The sequence below is a fragment of the Megachile rotundata genome, chromosome 8 (genome assembly GCF_050947335.1).
Source record: "Megachile rotundata isolate GNS110a chromosome 8, iyMegRotu1, whole genome shotgun sequence".
Taxonomy (NCBI): Eukaryota; Metazoa; Arthropoda; class Insecta; order Hymenoptera; family Megachilidae; genus Megachile; species Megachile rotundata.
Genome location: NC_134990.1, coordinates 16,041,236 through 16,061,683, shown reverse-complemented (window position 1 = coordinate 16,061,683; position 20,448 = coordinate 16,041,236). Strand labels below are relative to the sequence as shown.

The 20,448-nt window shown below is 43.9% G+C and overlaps 1 long non-coding RNA gene across 5 annotated transcripts; it reads right to left on the bottom strand.

Annotated features, from left to right (window-relative positions):
- Positions 1 to 437: 437 nt before the first annotated feature.
- Positions 438 to 20,223, bottom strand: LOC105662371 (uncharacterized). Of its 5 annotated transcripts, XR_013039041.1 has the most exons (4): positions 20,122 to 20,223; positions 17,597 to 17,734; positions 1,165 to 1,458; positions 438 to 739 (listed from the first exon to the last, which is right to left on the bottom strand). It is a non-coding gene; the product is annotated as an uncharacterized LOC105662371 (long non-coding RNA). The 5 variants fall into 5 exon arrangements; XR_013039043.1 differs by lacking the exons at positions 17,597 to 17,734; positions 20,122 to 20,223 and adding an exon at positions 11,536 to 11,786; XR_013039042.1 differs by lacking the exons at positions 17,597 to 17,734; positions 20,122 to 20,223 and adding an exon at positions 11,601 to 11,786.
- Positions 20,224 to 20,448: the final 225 nt, after the last annotated feature.

The window sequence follows — 20,448 nt, the reverse complement described above, 5'->3', positions numbered from 1 at the left end:
AATCTGAAAAGTCGAGCCACCGATTTCGGATTTTGGTATCAGGAGAACATAATATGTGAGGAGGTGGCACAAACCTCAATTCTTGGAATTTTGATGACGTCATTTCCAGGAATTGCCGAAGTAAATTTCCAAAAATCCAAGTCACCGGCTCCAAAATTTGGTATCAGGAGAACATAATATGCGAGGAGGTGGCACAAACCCCAATTCTTGGAATTTTGATGACGTCATTTCCAGGAATTCTCAGAAGCAAACTTTAAAATCCGCCTTTTGGTACCAGGAGCACATGATATTCAAAGAGGTGGCACAAGAACTCAAAATTTTTTTTGACAAATCCAGGAATTCACGAATGTTTTTAGTTCTTAATTCTATAGTAACGTGAAAGGTCCAAGGATAAGGATTAGGATAATGAAGGTTTTTTAATAATTACGCTTTTTTACAATTTACCTTTTCTTTATTCATATTCCTTCTTTTACATGAACTTAATACTAAATTACATAGTATAATTTCTTATAAAATATATACAGAATGCTACAGTTTGAACGTTGCATCGAATGCAGCTCTGTGGATAATGCTGGTAATGCAGGTTCCTCTCGCAGTGCTGTCTTCTCGTCGAATGGTAAGTGCTCCGAAGATGACTTCGATTTTCCCAGGAAAATATTTCCACTTTTATCGATAATTGCCTCCTAATCGCTATATTTCATCCCCTTGAAAAAGCTCGACCCACCTCCAAACACCCGATCTGAAATTCAAGAATAATATATACAAATATTCTGCTAAATTAAATTCTTCTAATCTTAACATCCTAACTAATTTTTTTTTTTATTAGAATAAAGACAGCTAGGCCCAAACTGGCCCATGTGCCTATCGATAAATTGTATCAGAATATCGATACACTCTATAAAATATATCATTAATATATCTCTCAATATTCTAAAAACAAAAAGTTAGCGGTCAGTCTTTTACTTATGCTACGTTTGCTATAGAACGATTATCACTATATTAGTATACAACTATAATCTACTATTTCTACAATCACAGTATCCTAACTATTTGTACGAAATATCCTAAATCGATGTTACCGCGTTCACGATCGCTACCATACTGATCAATGCATCAAAACTCTATTAAATTTAATAGAACGCTAACTGATTTGAATGAGCTTACCTGAAGCACAGCGCGGAACCAAAGAAATCCGCCTTTGAACAAACAGAGAAGTATTTATCGATCACGTATTCTTTCTCTTTCGTCTTAGCTCGGGGGCGAATGTCGACGGAATTAAAGATGGCGGTACTTTTTCCATTGTTTTAATCCCTGCTCTCCCAACCTTCTCAAGAGGGCTCTCCTTGGTGGGGCGAAAAATGGCTGCAAATATTTTCGACGGTTATCGAGGGTGTACACCCTCCTGAACCAGTTCGGGAGTTCGATGGCAATGGGCAGTTAAAATGTCTGCCATTAGGCCTGCAAACGAGAAACGAGAAATTAGTTGACTTAAAACATTCGGTGTGAAAATTGATTTTCCAATTTAATAACTCGATTTGTTGGTTCAAATTGCGAATATAACTAACGGTGTCCAAAACTGTCCTTTGCTCCTTCATTTATTTTACTAACTACTGAAATTACAATACAGAGAAAAGTCTTAATAAAATTGCGACTGTGCAGAGAAATATAATTGTGAACATATGAATGTTTGACAAATATAATTTGACAATATAATTGACAAATATAATTTTCATTTATTATATCTAGTAAATGAAAATATATTTACTTGTCTGAATTGTATGAAACTACATAAATGTCGAGCCGTACTGCAGTATTGCAAAGGGTTAATAATAGAATAGTTATAAAAGATGAATTTTCTAGTCGAACGAAATCGATACAATATTAGAAACTCTTCCTCATCGTTTCATTAAACACGAACTTCCGATTCAATCTCTATAATATCCGAATCTGCAAAACGTAGCTAATTCGACTCTTTCCCGGTGGAAGCCTCGTTTAATCTCGAAAGCAGGCTTCTCATTCGTCCGCCGAAATTCCTTTTCCTCTATTTTTTCCGCGATTGTACGGAGCAAGCTATTGACCGACTAGCATCAGGTATTTTCCTCCGAGCTTTCTCGAGGAAGCTCGTCTTTGTTTTTATTGCTCGAACGCGGCGAGGTGCGGCGAGACAGCCGCTCGAAAAGGATGGAAAAAGAAGACTCGGAGAGAGACGGAGAGAAAGGTAAAGGAAACGGGGCTGAAAGGATGAGGGCAGTAACGCGAATGTACGCAAGAAATCACCGGTCGTTTCTGTTTTTCCCTTTCGTAACGAGATACTTTTACCTCCGCGCAAAAACTCGTCGGTGGCTTTTAAAAGAAACCGATCGAAAGGAACCCTCGATCGAAGAACCCTCGTCTTTAGAATCTTTTCGATTGACGGGATTTCTGAAAGCCTTCGCGGAAAACTGAGTGCAAATTAATGTTTCGGGGAATTCGCAGACGCTCGCGGGACACGCGGATACATTAATTACGCGCGTTAAGCGGTAGTCCGGTGATTAAACGACCCTCGAAAGGACGAGACGACACTGAAGCCGAGTGCCGAGCGAATACGGTATAAATACGCAGAACAAGCGACCTTACGAACGCGTTTGACCGGTATGCAAAACACGGACGTCTGACCAGCGTCCCTCGAAAGAGGCTTCCAAAATCTTTGCCGAGGGTTGAACAGCAGCTGTTGCTTCCCCTCTCGCTCCCCGTCTCGCGGGATAAAATTAACTTTGGATAAAATTTCGCAAAAGTTAACCCACTGCGTAAACGACGTTAAAGGTCTCACCCTTCTGTGAGACAGCTTATGTGCTGGCAATTTGTAGTTTGAGTGCTGTCCCTGGTACAAATAGCCATCTTGTAAATGCTAGCCATTTTGTAAAAATATAATGAGAATCTTAATAAATTATATCTTATGTGCTGGCAATTTGTAGTTTGAGTGCTGTCCCTAATACAAATATCCATCTTGTAAATGCTAGCCATCTTGTAAAACTATGAAATGAGAATCTTAATAAATTATATCTCCACGAAACGTATCGATGACACCGCGATTGAAAGTTACAGAAGGGAGGGGATGATACGGGGTCAGCGAGCGCGACAGTTTATTGATTTAATTACACGGCAATTAGTTGGCCGTTTGTCGTTAAATTTCATCAAGAACGGAGTGGAATCGACGATTCGCTTATTTAACTAATGATTAATTGTAGCCAGTTTTATCTGCAGTTAACAAATGACGCTAATGGGTAACCAGAAACGCCATGGCCATCCAACGCGTCGACATTAGCGGTTACTCGCGCGTACCCCCGCTACTTCGACGCTCCTTCGTCCCGATCCGGATAGTTTTTCAATTTTCACGGACGATTGGTCACCCTCCGTTCGCAATTTTCCCGTCGCTTGGCTTTTCGATTATCCGCCGATCGCGTTCCAACGACCACAGCGTCGAAAATCATCGACTATACGTCTCTTCGCGCTCGATTTTGCTAATTGCTCTCGCAAATGAGTGTTTCCGTGACCGTAAACCGAGTCACTACTTCTTACTACCTCTTGCCGTGAATTTTCGTACGGAACAAGTTATGTAGGGAAAGGAAAAAGGAGGGAAACAACACGGTTGAAGAACACGACGAATAACATTGTCTTACATTTTTCTAACATTTTAGTCTTTTTGATTGTTTTACAGGCTGTTCTGATTGTTCTACGACGGATAAATAACATTTGATTGCCTTACATTAGTCTAACATTTGTCTTACATTTGATAGTCTCACATTTGTCTAACATTTATAAGTCTTTTTTATTGTTCTACAAGCTGTTCTGACTGTTCTGATTGTTCTACGATGGACAAATAACATTTGATTGTCTTACATTTGTCTTACATTTGTCTAACATTTGATTGTCTCACATTTGTCTAACATTTATAAGTCTTTTTTATTGTTCTACAAGCTGTTCTGACTGTTCTGATTGTTCCACGACGGACAAATAACATTTGATTGTCTTACATTTGTCTAACATTTGTCTAACATTTGATGGTCTCACATTTGTATAACATTTATAAGTCTTTCTGATTGTTCTACAAGCCGTTCTGACTGTTCTGATTGTTCTACGACGGACAAATAACATTTGATTGTCTTACATTTGTCTTACATTTGTCTAACATTTATAAATCTTTTTGATTGTTCTACAAGCTGTTCTGACTGTTCTGATTCTTCTACGATGGACAAATAACATTTGATTGTCTTACATTTGTCTAACATTTGTCTCACATTTGTCTAACATTTAAAAGCCTTTATGATTGTTCTACAAGCTTACCAGACACCGTCTTTCGTTAACTACAGAGGAAATGTTTTAATTCTCTTCTAAAAAATATGCTAACATCATTTACTTCTTTAGGGACAGTCTTTAAAAGAAGGATAATGTAGTTAAAGTAGCAAGGGTCAGGTATGAAGAGATGTACCTAAGGTTCGCAATCTACGTGTTCAATGTTTTTTAATCTTTCATCAGGGCAATTGAAAAATAAACCCTGCTCAAAGATCACTGTTAACTAACTACTATAACTAGCTACTAATCTCAGAAAGTATATCGGAAACTTTTCGCTAATTACAAAAGAGAAGTATATCGAACACCAAGTTATTTGGGTCACGCATAAAAAAAGTAGAAAGTCACACATTGATAAGTGAAACAAGAGTTTCGAAAATGTTAGCTCGGGGGTTCTTAATTAACGAAAATTCAAGGATCATTAAACCGAGGGGTTGCGTATACTACTAAAAACTCCTTTCGACTCTTTTACGCGCTTGTAAAAAGTACCGGCGATAAAGAGTGACCTTAGGCGCGCTCGTAAATTCGGTGAAAATACTCGTAAAAAGCATCTGAAAATCCTTAATCGTTTTTCTAGCTAAAATTTAATTAAAAGTCTACATAGAAAATTTTTGAATGCTCAAGAGAAAAGATCCACCCCTTAGAGTCCCCACCAAGAAGGTCATCCCCACCTTTCTTTCGTTTCTTTCCCGGGGTTTTTCGTTTCAAGAGAAGAAAGGAGAGGAGGGAACTTCTCGACCACCTTCGCCGTTCCAGTATTTCAGATAAGAATAAAGTAAACGGCGAATGGGGTTGTTGGAGGGGTGGCTGCAATAACGGCCAGGCTGGGGTGACGGCGATGGGAGGGTGATGCTTCTCCGACTGGGCCGTATCAAAGGGGTGAAGCAAAAAGTACGATCGATGCTACCGGCCACACGGAATACAATGAAGACTGCGCGTTACTTTTCGCTTGCAAGGAGTACGATCTCTCCGATTATCGCGACTGACCGAGAAACTTTCTGTCGTTGGTACACGATACAATTGTACCTTCACGAAATCTTCGATCACACCAGCCTTTCCCTATGAAGTGTACAAGAGCTTTTATTCTTAAAGATACAAACTCGGTCAATAATCCGACTTACGATGAATCCATAAAGGGAATAAAATTTCACCCTCAGCAGCTGGTCATACTAGAAACATCGGTACTTTTCCCAAGTAGAATATAAAGAGAGATCAGTAGCTTTAAGTTGTAATTAAACTCGAATGCAAAAAAGCGAACTCCAGTCGACCAACAGCCATGAACGAGTGTCCAGAAGAAAAAGCGTAGACGCCTAAACGACGTGGCCTTTGTTCGTCGTTCGGTAATAGCCTCGTACAAACAATATTTCCTCGAGGAGAAGTTCGTGTTTTAATACTCGTTAGAAGTTCGCTACAATTTTCCCCGGTGTTAACTGAAAAACGACGATCGTTACTCTTTTTTCACCGCCCGTCCGTTCAGCAGCCTGTCTTCGGGACGAGCTCGAGCGTAATAGAGGCGAATGGGGCGGCGGGATGAATTTCCTAATTAAAACTCGCGGGAAACTATTTAAAACTTAAAAAGGAACCAGGCTAGACCCAAAGCAACCCCGGGCCCCATTATCGCCCTCGCCACGAGGAACTTTGGCAAATTATAAATTTCATCGGACTCGACCCACCCTCTTTTACGAAGCTACTGCAGCTTGTTTTATTTTTCTTCTCCGTCTTTTTCCTGCTTCATGAAAATTGCGGCTCAGAAGTGAATTTCCTCTCTGCAAATTGCTTTAATGCGCTTTTTCCCGTGTGTACGGTTTCCCGGGGACCCAGTTGTGACGCGTAAAAACGAGCGAATCGAATTAAAAAGGAGAAGTTACGGAATTCGCGAAAAACTCGAGCGCAATTAATCGCATCAAGGGTTTACGTTCCGCTCGTTTCCCGGAGAATGCAGAATCCGGGAAATACCTCGAACCCACCCCTCTTATTGTTCTTTTTATTCGGGGAAACGGTTGCATCCCTTCCAGAGACTTACTTTAACTACCTTTAACGTAGCGAGCAATTAGAAGCGGCGCCTTTTAAGCCGGGTCATAGATTTTTCCGCGCAGCTACCTCGCTTAAAGCAGGCAAATTTAAGGGCAGTTTACAAGCCACTTGATGCATGTGGCCGAAGATGCACTCAATTGCTGCTTTCTCTGCAGCCGTGCAGCGTACGGTCTATTTCTTTCTCGATCAATTCGTCGATAATTATGGAAAATCAAAGGACGACAGTTTTACTCGGTTATGGCATTTTCCGGAGGGAGGAATTTTCGAGGGACGAAGAGAAAAGGTAACTGCATTATCGGCTTCGGAAACTAGACGCTCCGCCATCTCTCTTCTATTTCGGAAACTAGGAGCGGCATTTTTCTCCGTCGATGGGAGAGGAATATTTCCCTCCGGAAAAATTTTGATGAGGAGCGAAAGACAGAGGGCGGCAGGATAAAGGAATTTGATAAAAAACCACCCTCCAAAGAAGACCATGAAGACTCGTCTCTTCTGGAAAAACGAGTTAAAATAATCGAACATTCGTTTAGAACGAACTACTAGTTTATAATCCAACAAAAAGTCTATGCAAACAGTCAAAAAGGTGGACGTATCTTTTATTCGCGGTGGTGAATGAATTCCTAAGTAACGTGTCACGCGTGCCTGATTTCGGCCTGAGTAAATTCGTAACAAGTCCAACCGCGTCAAGGCCCTTTGAATAAATAAAATTGGCTACGGATCGATGCTGCGCAGTCTGCTCGGCAAAAATGCGTACTCGCCGGCGGTGCCTAAACGTCATACAGTCGGGAAACGCTAATGAACTTTATAATTAACGCGACAGACGAGCTCGCAACGCGACCGGATTACATCGTGTCAAACGAATCGCGGCAAATGAAACGATTACCGTCTGTCCAGCACCGTGAAATTCGACGACAGGGAACGTATGCGCGGGCATCGGCTACGAAATTAATCAACCGATCGCGTTTTCTGTTACTGGTTATAGATTCTGATCCGTTATCGATCTCTTTGCTCCAATCGATTTTTCGACTCGTTAACGCTTTGCTCTACCGGGAAAATGAACTTTAATAAATCTGTAACGTTCTCGGAAACGGGTAGTCGTGAACAAGTATTTGTTATAAATTTTGCGATTATAGAAGTTGAGGGTTTACAGTTATAAGGGGGTTTACGTATTTTTGTTGACGTAATGGGTTGTCGGCTTTAAGAATTTTCTGTGGTCATACGATTGTACGACGATTGTTTACGTTTCTCGTAAAATGGCTATCTACGATGATGATGAGAATGGTTGTGGTTCGGCAAGTTGTAATTGCAATTATTTATAAGCATTTTTAGCTTCCCGCCGGGTAGCCTGCATAATTAATATAATTTAATTAGAGAGAACGTGCGAACTAAAACTAGAATTAGATTAATTACCCCGATCGATGAATTTCTTCGTTTTAATTGGGAACAAAGATTGTATGTACTCGCGTTGATGAAAAGGTTAAAAATTAAATGGGTGCTTTCAACGTCCGGCGGTTTTAAATTTTTGATTCGTGCAAACGATCGTAATTTCGTAGAATAACGTGACTTTTTGTGGAGGTGAAATCGAACCGCTGGAGCGGCGATATGGCGCAATTATAATAAAATTATTCGCGAGCGTGATTCGACGCGGGCCCCGAATTTGCGTGGGGAATTAAATAAGCGCAATTATACGCTTCCCTGTCCGGTTAATTATTCAGTCGATCGGCCAATTAATTTTTGTAAGCGTCTCCGGTCCCCGCTTGTAATTCGATACGCGTGTATTGGCAGTACTGATAATCCATTTTCGCTGGCGTGTCCCGTGTATCCGCGTGAAATTAAATGGCTGCTAACGAGCCTGGTAAAAACTCTACGACCCAATTCCGGTGATCACGTATACCGTTTCACGGTGCTCCCTGATTTCCCGATTTATCCACTGTAAATACACGCTGCTGTCGGCTTTTAATTTTCCCCGCGAGCGGTAATACTCGTTCGAGCGTGCTCGTTCTCCCTTTCGTTTCGCGATTTTAATTCGCGACAATCTTTTCCACCGTCGTGTTAACCCTTTGCCTCGCAATTTAATTTCAACAGCTTCAATAAGGTTCAACCTTAATAAACAAGATCTTATTTAAGTTTTAACCCCGTCAGTCTCTGATAATTGTTCATGTTTGCCCCGGTAGACTCATTATTATGTCTTTGAAACATCCTTGTAAACTAAGGGATGAATGATGTAAACGTTCAAAAAAAAAATTGCAAAGATTTTCCGTAAAAGCGAAAGCTGACACGAAGAGTATCCGAAGTGTTTAGAGCATCGAGACACGAAGGCAACCATCGCTAAGGGTTGCCTAAAAATGTCATCCCCCTCCCTCGTCCTTTCGCCGGCATCTCTTTTTTCAGCGTTCGTACAGGCTCTCTCTTGCTCGCTCTCTAAGCACGGCTAATTCAAAATGGCGTCGCAGCCCCTATATCATTCGCAGCCCTGCCTGACCTCCCTGCACCCTCCTGCCGCTCCTACGATCCTCGACCCTAGCCGAAGCAACGCGTCAGGGGTGGGGCCACCGAACTATGGCGCCCCGTACACCCTCCGACATACACCCTAGATCCTGACGCTCTCCGCGTCTCGGAACTCGACCAACAAATTGAAATCCCGCATTTTCCACGAGCCTAAGCCTAGCTAGCTTCCTGTCTGCACCGGCTACGATTTCTCGCGGGGCTTCCTGTTAACCCTCTAATGTACCACGTGTTTTCCAATCTCCGCGCTTTCTCTGACTCAAGAAATAAAATTCTTCGCATCGATTTTAATCAAACGGGATTTTAATCAAATCACGTGAAGCAGGATTTTAAATTTTTCATTGACGGTATAAAAAGATAGTCATTTCCGGCGAAACCGAAATACTTGCACAATCGAAGAGAACGATAGAATTTATTAAGAATTCAGATCGTACGAAAATATTTCGTCGATCCGGATAAATTTGCGAATAAAGTATACCTCGCTCGACAGGATAAAACACCTAGAGAAGAATAATAAAGAGGGAAAAGTTGTCACAAAAAAAGGAAGAAGTTCGATCGGAAAGTTTTGGTTGCACCGTAGAAAGCAGGAAACGCGGGGTCGGCGTTGCAGCAGGGTGGCAAAAGAGAGGGTGGGTTGTGTTGGAATGCGAATTCGGACATCGTGGCGGAACGGGCGTTCAGAAGGGGAGAGGGAGGGCCACGTCCGTCCCGCAAATTTCGACGACCGCCGAGATTTCGCTGTCCTGTCCATATAATCACCGTGCTCCGAATTCCTGCAGCTAGATAGTTAGGGCACTTGTGGCGTCCGCGCGGCACTTTCGCACTTTCTTCTGCTTTTTTCACGCTGTCGAGCCCCGAATTGCCGACGAAATTGCACCCGCTGCGTCGCATAATCGTCGTTCGTCGCAAACCGCATAATCGACGCCCCGTTCGATGACGGATACCGCGTCGCGCCTTGCATCCAATTTGGCATTCGAAAAAAACCAATCGTCCCTTCGGCTGCGCATTTCCCGTCGCTGCCGTGTCGTCCAGGAATTCGATTAACCGTTTTACCAGCATTTCGCGAGTTCGATTAAAACATATTTTTTTCGTTGATATGTTGCGATGTACGGTATTTTCATTTTTATGGAGTAGGTTGGTTAAAGAAACCACTATAACATTGCATCAACGTAAAGCAGACAATCAAAAGAATTTTTTTCATTGCTGACATATTGTGATGCGGATTTTAATTTTTATGGAGAAGGTTGGTTAAAGAAACCACTATTACATTGCATCAACGTAAAGCAGACAATCAAAAGAAATTTTTTTCATTGCTGACATGTGATGCGGATTTTAATTTTTATGGAGAAGGTTGGTTAAAGAAACCACTATTACATTGCATCAACGTAAAGCAGACAATCAAAAGAATTTTTTTCATTGCTGACATGTGATGCGGATTTTAATTTTTATGGAGTAGGTTGGTTAAAGAAACCACAATTATATTGCATCAACGTAAAGCCAGATAATCAAAAGAATTTTTTTCATTGCTGACATATTGTGATGCGGATTTTAATTTTTATGGAGAAGGTTGGTTAAAGAAACCACTATTACATTGCATCAACGTAAAGCAGACAATCAAAAGAATTTTTTTCATTGCTGACATGTGATGCGGATTTTAATTTTTATGGAGAAGGTTGGTTAAAGAAACCACTATTACATTGCATCAACGTAAAGCAGACAATCAAAAGAATTTTTTTCATTGCTGACATGTGATGCGGATTTTAATTTTTATGGAGTAGGTTGGTTAAAGAAACCACAATTATATTGCATCAACGTAAAGCCAGATAATCAAAAGAATTTTTTTCATTGCTGACATATTGTGATGCGGATTTTAATTTTTATGGAGAAGGTTGGTTAAAGAAACCACTATTACATTGCATCAACGTAAAGCAGACAATCAAAAGAATTTTTTTCATTGCTGACATGTGATGCGGATTTTAATTTTTATGGAGAAGGTTGGTTAAAGAAACCACTATTACATTGCATCAACGTAAAGCAGACAATCAAAAGAATTTTTTTCATTGCTGACATGTTGTGATGCGGATTTTAATTTTTATGAAGAAGGTTGGTTAAAGAAACCACTATTACATTGCATCAACGTAAAGCAGACAATCAAAAGAATTTTTTTCATTGCTGACATATTGTGATGCGGATTTTAATATTTATGAAGAAGGTTGGTTAAAGAAACCATTATTATATTGCATCAACGTAAAGCCAGACAATTAAAAGAATTTTTTTCATTGCTGACATGTGATGCGGATTTTAATTTTTATGGAGAAGGTTGGTTAAAGAAACCATTATTACATTGCATCAACGTAAAGCAGACAATCAAAAGAATTTTTTTCATTGCTGACATGTGATGCGGATTTTAATTTTTATGGAGAAGGTTGGTTAAAGAAAGTACTATTATATTTCATCAACGTGGAGCAGACAATCAAAAAAATTTTTTTCATTGCTGACATGTGATGCGGATTTTAATTTTTATGGAGAAGGTTGGTTAAAGAAAGTACTATTATATTTCATCAACGTGGAGCCAAACATTGGAGCAAACAAATATTTATGTCTTATGTTTCCGTCTGTACTATACTGTCAAATTAATTACAAGGGACTTGAAAGACAAAGTGTACCTACGCAACGTTGTTTCCCACTTAAGGAATTAATACTGAAATCCAAGGAGAGTTCCGAGGTATCCTTACCGAATAATTCATTTCGAATCGATTTAATCAACCTCGTATTATCACCGATCACGATTTGTTGTCGAGAAGTTCGTAAATTTTCCACAAACACGTACGGAAAGGTAGAGAAGCCGTGGAAAAAAGTAGGACGAGTGCTCGCGGAATTGCGTGGATTTTTCCACGGCTCGCGTCCAACTGACCTCGCCCTTATTTTTCGCCCCTATTCCTTGTTCCCTAACGCTCCCTCCTCGTCTCTAACTACTCCTTCCAGCGGCTGTGGATTTTTACGATTCTGCGCGTGGAAAAATCGCCTTTTTCCAACGGCGGAGCTTGCGCGCTCGCTGTCGCTCTTTTTTAAAACTTCCCGGAGGGAATTTCCACTGACCTACAATTCGGTTGGGTAGAAATTTTCGAGTGTAAAGAACGCGAGGGAGTTACGAGCACGCTTGAAATTTGACACGAGGTATCGAAGATTAGCGGAACGTAGAATCGCGTGTCCCCGCAAACTTCCAATCTCAAGGGCCAGTGTCCTGGAATAAATCCAGCAAAAGCCCCTGGATTCTCGAGTCGTCGGATGGGAGCACGGAAACAGGCAACTATTATTCAAGAAGGCTGGTCGGGGTATCGGATAAGGGTGCCGTCTGAAGCCGGACGAAGTCTAAAGGAATAGCCAGAGACGCGGTGAGGGCGGGTTGAAGGTGGTCGAGAATCGAGCCTCGCGAGACCATAAATTCGCTGCTGGTTCCGAAATTCTCGCACACCTAGAGACGGAGAGAGACGAAGGCGCAACACGCGTGCACGAGGTGTTCGTTCGCACGTACACTCGCGTACACACCGAGAGAAAGAGGGTGAACATATAAATTCGCTTCGCGGAATAAGGATCGGCCCCTTTCAGACGTCGGCCGGGTGGCGTAGTGGCAAGGGGGTGGCGTGAATTCTAGTCGGGGGTAGGTCGAGGCGAGGTAGGAGGGTGAGTGCCACCTTCTTGGATCAATAAATGATTTAACATTCACAAAATGGCGGGTGAGCCCCCGGCGGGGGCGGAGAAATAATATAATCTACCTTAGACTCTCTCTGCCGGCTTCCTCCACCCTCTTCGTGCCCGTGGTATCGTCGTTCAGGGGTTGACGGAGGGGTAAGGCAAGACGTAAGGGGGCTCTCTCGACGGGTAGCAGTTAGAGAGGGTGGGCGCGTCCCCCTTTTCCGACTACCCCCGAACCACCGGTCCTGCATCCCTCCCCCGCCTTGTCAGCAGACTAGAGACCCTGAGAACTCCGGCAATACCTACGTTTCTGCTTGCACACGCCGTTTACCACCTAAGAGGGAGCCTTCGAAAAGGTGGACTCTGGCTGCGAATTTTGACTTTTCGAATTCCTGGAATAGTTGCGCCAACCGATTCCAACGGGAGCCCTCCTTATCAGCCTCCAAGGATATCGCACAAATTCTAGACGCGAGTCGAAGACAAAGAACGTACCTGCGATCCAAAGCGTATAATATCTTTGTCCGGCTCGAATATGTCTACTAGAGCTACTATTTATTACTCTTGCAGCCGCTCAGAACTAATATTGAGCAGGTGAAAATAGCCTGACAAAGCGTTTGACGAAGTTACATATTTAATCGAGAATATCTTGCAAACTATTTCTGCCGGAGCAATCGTAAGAGACAAAATTATGCATTCGTTCGTACAGAACGCAGATTTCTAAAAATTTAGAAACGTTCGTTCAAAGAGTGTATCTCCCTTTTGATCAAGAATGTTTCGTAGGTCTTCGCAGATTTCCGAAATGTTGTCCACTGATTCCAGTGGAAGAGAAACGCAGAAAACGGATTTCTAAAAATTTAGAAATGTTCGTTCAAAGAGTATATCTTCCTTTTGATCAAGAATGTTTCGTACGTCCTCGCAGATTTCCAAAATGTTGTCCACTGATTCCAGTGGAAGAGGAACGAGGCAAGAGGTAAGTTTGAAACGTATTTCGCGACCGTAAGAGCAAAGTGGATTTTAAGAGGGTGAAGGGTAAAAGTGTCGGTAGCATGGCTTCGAGGCGGGCGGGCCACGCTAGATCCCTAAATATTAAGGGGGCATTAACGTGGTCGGCCATTTTGCCCGGCCACAGAGCCGCGCGTATGGGAACCTTCTCCAGCGAATATTATTATATTATAAGGGCGGACCAAGGCTTCCAAGATTACGGAAATCGCGATGGGTATTACGGTGGGAAGATACAAAGGGAGCGAATTCCAGCGATCTCGGTTTATCGATTGTTTCGAGATTCAAAGCGATAACCTCCGATTTTTATCGGAGATTTCTGGAAGAGGCAAGACGCATAAACTTTGGAAGAAACAAGACGACGAAGGAGGTGGAGCGCAGAGATTCGTACGGTGGTTGGTTCCGTCACATATCTTCATTAAGGGGGTGGTAACCGGTAGGACAGGAGGGTACTTAGTTCGCGGAGGGCGGCAGGGGGTGTGCAACGGGAAGGAGGCAGTAACTACTGTCGGAGAACCAGCTTCGGAGTTCCTCCAAGTTTGTTGTGTGAGAAAACAGGGACTGATTTGAATTTATATTACTTGGCCTCCCCTCTGAATACGGCGTTGGCTAAGGAAATTTCCATATATCTGAGAAAGCCCGGCCGAGTCGAGTTCGCCGCGAAATGAATACCCGTCGCAAATTCGAATTTTGAACGTCGTCGAACTACGCCAAATCTCGATTCTGTCTGTTCCGAATGCGGTCTGATTCCACCTTCGTCTCGTTATCGACTAAACGTCGAGCCACCGTGCCCCGAGATCCGACTTGAAAGAAGAGAAAAAATTTCCGAGGAGACTGTTGGAAGACGCGCGAACAGGACATTGAAAAAGCTTCATTCGTTTCACCCGTGTCGACTCTTAATTCTCGCTTAACCTGCGGGTTTTTACGCTAAATTTTCACTGATCTCACCCTCGTTACCGCAAACACGGGTGGGTTAGGTAGCCAGCTATGCGTTTAAGCACTTTTTAAACGTCCCGTATATTTATACCACCCCTAGCCAGAACTCGTTCGACCAGCCCCGCTTTTCTCTTCCTCTTTCTCTTCTACCTTCTCGCGCCACGAACACGAAACAATTAAAACGTCGAAACGAGGGTCCGACTGTTTCACGGAGAAGCGTGTTTTCGCACCACCATTTTCCACCACCCCCAACCGTGCTCTCGCACCCTCTCGGTTACATAATCCGGAACGAGAAAGAAGGTGTCTGCTGGCAACTCTCCATTTTGCACGGATTCCCCCCTTTCCTACGAGCCACCGGTATCGCGGAAAATGATTTAATTCTCGCACGTCCACTCGCATTACCGCGGATCGATTACTCATCTCTTCGAGTCGTACGAATATTTTCACCGCGACTTCGTTTTATCACGCTAGAACGTACGGTCTCTCGAATTTTTCATGAGGAGCCTTTTTCGATAGTACAAAATCGCGATGTTCCTTCGGCCAGAAACGATACGACACTGTCAAGTTTCGTATCTGAGATCAGCGCCGTCTCGTCCACTTCCAAAGATAAACCTGTTGGACACCCGTTGCTGACCAGTCACGTGAGAATCGCAACGCGGTGGCCCGACGAACATTGTGAAAACAGACTCGCTTTCCGTGGGCCACGAATGTGGGACAGCTCCACCAGAATTCCCACAGGACTGGTCCTAGTAACCTGTTATCGTTGTTTCTACTTGCATGCGCAGCAAATAGATACTGACCAGTCGCCGACTGGTCAAGTTGGCCCGTCAAGCTTCTAAGGAAACTTCCCCTTCGACCGGAACTCGAAAGATTCTGAACTTTTAGACAATATCTTTCTTACAGCTCTTCGAAACGAAAACTGTGCGTCGAAACGACGTTTAATTTCGAACGAAACAAATAACACTATGAACCTCGAAATAGCAAGTTTAAATAAAAAGGCATGTAAAGATGGAAGAAGAATGAATCTGCACTTTTCAGATGGCTTGAAAATATCTGAAACTTTGTAACGAAGATTTAAAAACGTTTGAATACCTATTGTTTTAAAAAACTCCTCGCGTTAAAGATTAGGTGTTCAGAATTTTTAAAAATGGTTAACAAAGGTCGAACAAAGTTTTTTGTTGTGGTTAATGTAAATCACGATTGGGTCTCGTGTACAACACAGCGGACAACGGTGCGTCCACGAAAGCCGACAATGCTCATTGTCGTAGCCCGCAGGAGAAACTTAAGTTCTCAAAGGCGACAAGTGTACAATTAAGTCGTTAGGGGGACTTCCGGGAACTTGGACCGTGCAAGTTTTCGCACGAGAATGGACCTAAGCGGCCGTTAAATGGTTTGCAAATTGCAATTTCACCGCTCTTCCGTGCTCAACCTACGGATTGATCGCTGGTGTTCTCTTTCCGGTAAACAGATTCTTTTTATCGTTCTATTTCCAACTATTCCGAGATTATTTTTCGTCGGAATGGTTTTCAATTGAGAATCGATAAACGTGGGAATGTCCACCCGTAAGAAAATTACTCGATCGAAGGCATTTCATCCGTCGAATCTTTCTCCGCAAAGAGAGTTGTTCGATAGCCCTCGACGAAATCGAGCGAGCGTGTTTTCAGAAGGGTAGAACACATAAGTATTGGAGGAAGGTAGATTCGTAAGACCGACAAAGAGAAAGGTGGAAAGCGAAGGTCGTAGCTCGCTGGAGTCTGTTCGATTCGATATTCATCTCGAGATTGAATTCAATTTCCCTGTAGGTATCCCGCCGACGCCGGTGTCGCAGCGCATCGAGAGTCGCGAGTCATTGGACAGGAAGAGGAGGGAGAGAAAGAAAGAGAGGGAGGGACGATAGTTGGGGAAGCTGGAAAATAGGAAGGTGAAAGGGTGGGCTACAGGGTGCAGCATTGAAAACCACCGCCTACCACCTCGTCGTCTCTAAGAGGAGATAAAACGAATCTCGTGAACTACTCGTCGCGAACAACACCCCCTCTGGTGATGCTAACACCCCCTGGTACCCCGTCACCGCGTCGTCCAACTCTCTCACGATGCCAGAAGGTACTACGCCGTCTCGAGAAACTCTCGTACAGAGTACGAGGGTGGTCGGGGGTGCAGAGAGGCGGGGATGGGGTTGGAAACTGTTTTCCACTCGGTCTTACTGTACTAACTGTACCTAACCTACGCTCGTATCATTAATTATCTAAATTGAAGCTGCCACGGCGCACCCGAGTGTCTTACATCGAAATTCTCAAAGGAACGCTCCTCCTCCGTACCCTCTGCCACCCTTCGCTATCTTTCCCTCTTCCGCGCGCGTATCTGGGAAAATGGCGGATGTTCGCGGGTAGACTATAAGGTTTCGTCTTTGCGTCGTTTCTACCCCTTCGAGATGGATAGTTTCAATTAATTCAGGCCCCGGGAAAACGATACGAAGCTGCTGCTCTATGAAGGGTTTCGAAGGTTCTCCTCTAAAGGAGATTGACTCGGAGCTCGAAACTTGATCCGACGGAGACCCACGTGTCTTTCACGTATTTCTTGCGACTCTCTACATCTTCGGTAATAACAAATTATCTTAATTAAAGTAATTTAAGTAATTTCCAATAAGAAATCTCTACACTTCTCATCGACAATCTTATCGTGCAATCCTTTCAAATACAAATTATCAAAAATATTGCCATCCGGATCTTCGAAAATTAACGACATTTTGCTCCAATAGAGGAACATCCATGCTTCGAACCTGGTCAAAGGTCCGAGTGAACTGCCTGAAATGTTGTTTCTGAAAGAAACGTTAATGACACGGCGGGTGGAGCGGCGGAGCGAAGACGAGGTTCCTCAGGTCGTCTCATATCGACGTATTTTAGGCGTTTTCCCCGGGATCGTCTTGCTTGAACCTAGACAGAGGGTCGCGTGTGGTTGTGTGTGCGTGTGTGCATGGCCGTGAGTGCGCACGAATCTCCCTCTTTCAAGCCCCAGAGTCTCTACGCTCCCCTACGCCCTCGCTCTACCCTCTCAACCCTCGACTTCCCCGCGACTAGTGAGTAACGATTTTCCTCCATCTTACCCCGATTCCGGAACACACCCTTGGGGCACCATCCCCCTCCGTGCAGCGCCGTCAACCCCTTTCCACTGCCGCCATCCCTGATTCCTGCAAGCTGCTGCTCTCGCGTGAGCTGAATTCGGATGAAACCGAACGAGCCATCTGAAACACATTTTTTTTTGGTTAGTAAAATTATCGAGCTTTATTTCCTCTTCTACGACTCGTGTCCTATTCTCTATGTCCACATCTGCCTTGAGGTTTAGTTTTATATCTGATATTTAATCAGATCTGATTTTTCTTGAACCGTCAAAGAGGTTGGTAAGATTTTGCGGTAATTGCGTAAAAGTATTTTTGAAACACCCATAAAACATCCTGGCACAGGTGGATTTTTAGCAGGATCGCGCGCACGTTTCCATGGGAAGTTTTATCCCGCTCTTTACCACTCACCGCGGCGCGAAGCAGTGGAAGGGTGGAATGTGAGGAAAAAACGGGGATTCGTCGGCGGAAAACGAAAAGTCACACCCACCGGGTCGCGGAGACATCGATGCAGGGTGCACGAATATTCTTTTCTCTGGTAACACTCATTTTTTCTTCTGTACGTACCATTCCATGCGCAACCATCCTATTTAATCTCTCAGAAACATACAAAATTGTCAAAATTGATCAAAGATCATACTACGTAACAAGTTCATAAAAGTCGAAGGAACAACAAATTAATTAACATCTTAGAAGTTCAAATTTATCGCAGGTAACGTTAAGATGAACGGGGGTGAGAAATGAGTCGGAGGCAGATATCCAGAGTCGAGCCATTAAGTAAATACGCAGTAACAAGTTCATAAAAGTCGAAGAAACAACAAATTAATTAACATCTTAGAAGTTCAAATTTATCGCAGGTAACGTTAAGATGAACGGGGGTGAGAAATGAGTCGGAGGTAGATATCCAGAGTCGAGCCATTAAGTAAATACGCAGATACGTCATCGGTGATGCGCGTATAGTACGGTTTGGCGGATCCTTTTCCAGGTTCCTCTTCCGAGGGAAGGGGAATGAAATGGAACGAGGTGCTCTAAGCGGTAACAACGGTTCCAGAAGGAGGTATAGCGGAGGATGACGCTTCAGCGAGGAAAATCAGACGCGTCTTCGTTGATTACGCGAGTCGAGCCTGGCGGGTGGTGTTGTCTTGCCTGTTATCCTCGCAAATTTCCTCGTGTTTGGTCTTAGCACGTTTTCAAAGAGTCGCTCGTCGAAATTCGAACGTTTCTCTGTCTCCTAAATCCACGCTACCCCGTTCCTTCTAATTGTTTGTTACGCTTGTTGGATATCTTTCTAAGGTTCGAAGGAAAAGGATATTACAGGATCGACGAATCGTTCGCGGGGAGCACGGTTACCGAGGGACAATTCTTTCGCCGTCGGAGCAAGTTCCAGCAAGCAGCTTGCAGAATCTTGTAAAATGTATAATCAGATGCAAATGGAATCCAGAGTTCGTGGCGGCCATATTCGAGGAAACGAAGCGGGTGTTCCCAAGACAGTGGGTGGTTTTAGTAACGAGTCGGAGGTGCACAGGCATCGAGGAATGTACGGCAGTGTCGCGGAAAGAGAGGGAGAGGCCGGAGGGAGTGGGTGGGAAACGAAGACAAGGAGACAGACAACCTGCACCCCTTCCTCGAGCGGTGTCTTAAGTCTTACAGGGTGGCTCGGTACGCCTGACAAGCGACGTTAATGTATGTATGAGATCCAAGAACGCGAAACCCCATCCATCGTTTCATCCCCCTTTTCATTCACCGACTAGCTCGTGGGGGGCACCCGCCCCCCTCGCACCGTTCGTTTGTCCTTCCAACGTCCTCCTGCCATCATCCATCTGTACCAGCGCCTTTGGGATTCTAAGGGAGGCTTGCACAATGAAACGAGAAACATGAGAGACCAAGTAGAGTCGAGATGTATCTCCCAACCATTCCGTCTTATTCGAAGCTATCCCTCGTCAGACGTCGCCTGTACTCATCCGCCCGAGACGAATAACCCCGCGAAGCCGCGCCAAGTCTCGTTTCCAAGGAATCTTCCTATTTGAATGACAAAGTGACGCAACGCGTTGTTTGTGTCTAGAGTAATCAGGAACGACGGGACGCGACGTATCGCTGGAATACCTTTGCTATAAATTCCCTTCTCAAAGGAAGAAATTACTAGGAATCTGTATCGCTCTCCCTTTTACGCTGAGCTAGAATAAACATCCTCGTCCGTGAGGAGCACTAAAAATTTTGAAGAAAGAAAAGTCGAAGAAAGTAAGAACTTGTCGAGTCGAAGGATGTTTGCACGAAGGAGGGTGGAGTAGAAAGAGGAAAGGACGGCGGGGTATGTAAAGGGTGTGCTGGGGTTTACGGTACAGCATAATATAAGGGTAGTTTGTGTTGGAACAGCTAGTGGTAGTGAGCTCCGCACGTGTCTCCCCCTTCGTCGACACCCGCCGCCCCCCCAAGACGCCCGAGCTAGGCTTCTGATTGGTCGACATTATTCAAAATGGCGTCTTCGCCACATAAGATCCGTTTTATTAGCATACCGGGAAAGGAGACGTCGCCCGTTCTCCTGATGACGCGAAAAATCTTCCGGCGAGGGCAAAGTGTTCCGCTGGCCGATCGTTTTTCGCGATTCCGCGGTGGTCCGCGTCGGCTACGTTGGCCGCTGGTCGATCGGCGAACGGTTGGAGGTCATCGACGTTGACCTTGAAGGAAGTACGATAACTCGCAGCAGCTTTCTACGGACAACACTTTCCAGAGGAGGGTTTTAAGCTGGCAGCTTCGTCTAGGAGGGCCGAGGGAGGCAGGGGATCATAATGTTGGATCCCAGGAGCCTCGGATGTTCAGAGGGAAACTTTCATTACTATACC